Source organism: Cupressus sempervirens, chromosome 3 (genome assembly GCF_028749045.1).
Source record: "Cupressus sempervirens isolate cs-2001-9-10 chromosome 3, ASM2874904v1, whole genome shotgun sequence".
NCBI classification, from domain to species: domain Eukaryota; kingdom Viridiplantae; phylum Streptophyta; class Pinopsida; order Cupressales; family Cupressaceae; genus Cupressus; species Cupressus sempervirens.
Window position 1 is genome coordinate 154,537,636 of NC_143120.1, and position 4,690 is coordinate 154,542,325.

Here is a 4,690-nt window from a genome sequence, read left to right on the forward strand (position 1 = left end):
ATTAGTTCAAAATCTTCCAAATTCTTCGGCAAGGCTTTCATATAGAACATCATAGTGAAGAATGGACAAACAAATGGCAAATTGTGCAAAATCCTTCAACCAAGCATAAAATGTAATGCTTGCCTTGAGAAACAAAGGTGACGAATTAACTAAATCTCAAATGGTACCACACTTCAAAGAAATTATACTTCCATGTTGTTGGTTTTTTCACCCTCGGCATTTTGTCAAGTAGTTTACATGCAATCAATTTTCGCCTTGAGATACATCTTTATATAAAACTTGATCACCTAAATGTTGCAGGAGCAGCTATAGGTGTTGGGCACAAGAATAATGTTTATGTATTGTTTTTGGGGGCTATTTTAATGTTTTGTTATTATTAAATTTTAGGGCATATTTTGATGTTTTGTTATCACTTTAGTAAATGATTAAATAAAACCTTTACAGGTCCCATGGTTGCCAAAAACAGTTTTTAATGGTTTACCTTTATTTATATATTCTTTCCAAAACCTCTAGGAGAGTATGATTTTTTTTTCTCTTTTCTGGTGGGAAGAAGATTGAGAAAGAAGTTGAATGATATTGTTCATATTTTGTGGAATGAAATAAGAGATTAAAAAACACTAGTTTTTCTGCACTTGTTATTATTATTATTTTTGTTTAATCTTTGTCCATGGAGTCCCAATGTTTTAAATTTTATATTTCCATTCTGTGGATTATATTGATTTATCCATTGGTTGAATGAGATCTTTGCAACCAAGGCACAATGGCCTAGAAAATATTTTGAGACATCATGTCTCCTACTTGTGTAATCTTCATGTGAACAGACCAGCACATGTTGAAGAACAGGTAGGAAGAATGTATCATACTTTGCTTCTGGTCGAGTGCAGGAATTGGCCGCAAATAGAGGTGGCACACGTGTGGTGAAAGGGCAGCATCTCTATGTGCTTGTCGTAAATGAATGGATGCAAACTATAAGGTGTTGTTCATGTTTAAAGTTTTTGTCATTCATCTCATGACATTGTTGTAGTTTCTCTAGGTTCTTTCCATCTCACTGTATTACAGACTTTATTCTTGTTTTCTCCTCATCACTAAACCTTCTTCACCAGTAGTGACTTTAACACATAACTTATTTTTAGTTAGTAGGAATTTCCATGAGGCCATTGCGGCAACCAATTCGACTGTTCTTAAGAACACTTACGAACAATCAAGAGAAAAATAAAACTCACCTCACAATTTTGCACAAATTAACAGGAATTATATTTTGAGAAACCTTCTAAAAATTTAATTTTTGAAATGATAGGAAACAAAACTAATGAACCTACAGGTGTTAGTTCGATAAACAAAAATTCCAGAGCCTTAACCCAATTTGAGAAAATTTGTAACTGGGTAGATATAAGCAAATTTCCAACTGAGTCACTTGCTTGTCAAATTTTTTACGCAAAGAAATAAAAATTGGGTAAAAAGTTATGTAATCGTAAACAGGACAGTAAATTATCCGAATTGCAGCCAACGTCTTTTTCAAAAGACGACTGTCAATTACACCAATGGCCGTCACTGGGGATCTTTAAATCTTTTTTATCAGAGCCGAGGCAAATGTGGATGGTAGATGGTCTAAGCACTATTGACACACTAGCAATGAATTCAAAGCCACTACATTCCCAAACCTGTGCAACAAAACTCTAAAAGCTTAGCAATATTTAGTCAGAAAACTCCCAACCGAAAATAAATAGGCATTTGCAAAACCAATTCATGCAGAGAAAAGTTTAACGGACGCCTCTGCCAATAAATTCAAATCCCAATTTGATGCTAAGGTGCTTCCGCGCTGAAAATGAAAAGATTGAAACAAGCTTCTACTGCTCAGAACTTTGATTTGGATTTTAAATATGGAAAAGTCTAGAATTTCTAGGAGCTTTAAGAAGAAGCTTTTCGAAATTTCAATGGTTATTGCACATAGTGAAAGAAATTTGAGTTTTTTCATTGCGCAAGCCAATGAAAAAATTAAAAAATTATCCTTTTCAATGAAAACATAAGTTATCTTGCAGGAACTAATAAAATGTCCGTCACTTAAGGACCTCTAGACGATCGTAACCTCGTTATAGTGTCTAGATTAATTTTAAATCACTGCCTGCTTTGCTTACCACGCCGATGAGGCCATCTCTGAGGTGGTTACAGACCGTTTACAATGGACATTGTGCCCCTGTCGTCAAGACCAAAGTTATCACACAGAATCCAGCTAGCTGACTTAGATTCCAGTGAAACGACGCCCATGTAGGACAGATTTCAAGTTAAAAATACCCCTTCGAAAGATAGAATATAGATATATATGACTCCATGGGGAAGCCAGGATTCATAATTATGAGTGTGGAGATTCAAAGAATCAATTTGAAATCTCCTCACATTCTAGTTGCAAGCCACAGGCTGAGGAATCCATATAAGTGTTTTTCTCATAAATCCATAAGCGCGAGGATTGAGATCACTCATGGGTTTAGATAATGAAAAGCAAGCAGAGGAAGGGAGTCCTTCCAAAGGGTTTCGGTACAATTCCCCTGTTGTTCAAGTGATCCTCATTGGATTTGTGTGTTTTTGCTGCCCCGGCATGTTCAATGCTCTCACTGGAATGGGAGGCGCTGGACAGGTGAAGCATAAGGCAGCCAACAATGCCAACACTGCTCTTTACACAACATTTGCAGTGTTTGGCGTTTTGGGTGGAGGAATTTACAATGTACTCGGCACTCGCCTCACCTTATTCATGGGCTGCTCCACATATGTCCTGTATGCTGGCTCATTCCTCTACTACAATCACCATCACCACCAACTGTTTGTTATAATAGCAGGAGCAATTTTGGGGGTTGGAGCGGGGCTTCTTTGGGCAGGCCAAGGTGCCATAATGACATCATACCCAACGGAGGACAAGAAGGGAAGGTACATCTCCCTCTTTTGGAGCATTTTCAATCTTGGAGGTGTCATTGGAGGATTCATTCCATTCATATCAAATTACCACAAGACTGCAGGGAGTGTGAATGATGGAACATACATTGGATTCATGTGCTTCATGGGTATTGGTACCATTCTCACTCTAGCCCTCCTTCAGCCCCATAAAGTGATTAGAGATGATGGGACTAAAGCGAGTATTATGAAGTATTCCAATCCCATAACTGAGTTGCTTGAAATTCTCAAGCTGTTCTTGAATGTGAAGATGCTTCTCCTAGTCCCTGCCTCTTTTGCTAGCAACTTCTTCTATACCTACCAATTCAATCATGTCAATGGCCAATTGTTCTCATTGAGGACAAAGGGATTCAATAATGTTTTTTATTGGGGTGCACAGATGTTGGGATCAGTGGGGATTGGGTATGTCCTTGACTATGGTTCCAAGAGCAGGAAGAGAAGAGGGTACATGGGTGTGACCATAGTTGCCTTGCTTGGAACAGCCATATGGGGAGGTGGGCTTGCCAATCAGCTGAAATACAATGGGAAAAAGCCTAATCTTGATTTCAAGAACTCAGGAGCTTCTTATGGAGGCCCATTTGTCCTCTACTTCTCCTATGGTCTTCTGGATGCCATGTTCCAAAACTTGGTGTACTGGATGATTGGGGCTCTTGGTGATGACTCACAGACTTTGAGTAGATACAGTGGATTCTACAAAGGTGTGCAAAGTGCTGGAGCAGCTGTTTCTTGGTGGCTTGATAACCATAAAGGTTATCCAGTAAAAGAGCTGGTAATCAATTGGGGTCTTACCACTGCCAGCTATCCTCTTTTAATTGTTCTTGTTGCCTTCTTTGTTCATGATAAACCCTCTCTTGTAGCTGATTCTGGAAGAGACATGGGAGATGGCAATGAAGCGGTAAAAGATGATAATGTGAAATTATAGTTGCAAAACACTCCGTAGAGAAACCAGAATAAGTATTGAACGCCATTAATTTCAACACAATCTACTTTCGTGTAATAATTGCTAATGCAAGCCTTGATTAGGCAGGGTTATTTTTTGCTCAAAAGCCCTCATTGTGGCTCTGTTTTGAAAACTAGTCTCTTCCTCCTAGTTAGGCATGCTTGCAAATGTGTATTCGCTATTTCCAAAAATGTGTTTTTTTTCAAATTCAAGTGCCTTCATCTGTAGCACTATGGATAGTTTTTCTAGTTGGTGCGATCATTCATTGTTGTTTTGACACCCATATTAGTATGAAGATGCTTTATACATATAGTGCCCAAGTCAGCAAAGCATGAGATTGAACTAGTAGGATATGAACAAAATAATTGAAAACCGTTATTCTTTAAAGGTTCATAGAAATAATTTAGCCCAACTCATCATCATATATGCAAAGTATAAACAAGCAACTAGAAATTTCCAATATGAACCAGGACATAATGGAATTCTTTTTATATTTATGGAAATAAATCTAGCCTAATCTCATCATTATTTGCAAAAATAGTTACATGATATATGGATCTGACAAAAATAGTTACATGATATATGGATCTGACAAAAATAGTTACATGATATATGGATCTGAATTTGGTGGTTTTTGTTTTACATTAGTTGCATCAAATATAAGAGAAACAAATGATTTGATAGGGCTTAGTTATGCAATCATCTTTTGAATGTTAATGATACGTATTGTAGTAAATGATAGGTGATAAAATTATTTTTCAGAGGTTGATTCTTTCTTAAGATGGAACATTTCTTGTAGTGATAGAG

At 37.2% G+C, this 4,690-nt stretch overlaps 1 pseudogene; it reads left to right on the plus strand.

Annotated features, from left to right (window-relative positions):
• Positions 1–2,476: 2,476 nt before the first annotated feature.
• LOC149565225 (UNC93-like protein 1 pseudogene) lies at positions 2,477–3,865 on the plus strand (annotated as a pseudogene).
• Positions 3,866–4,690: the final 825 nt, after the last annotated feature.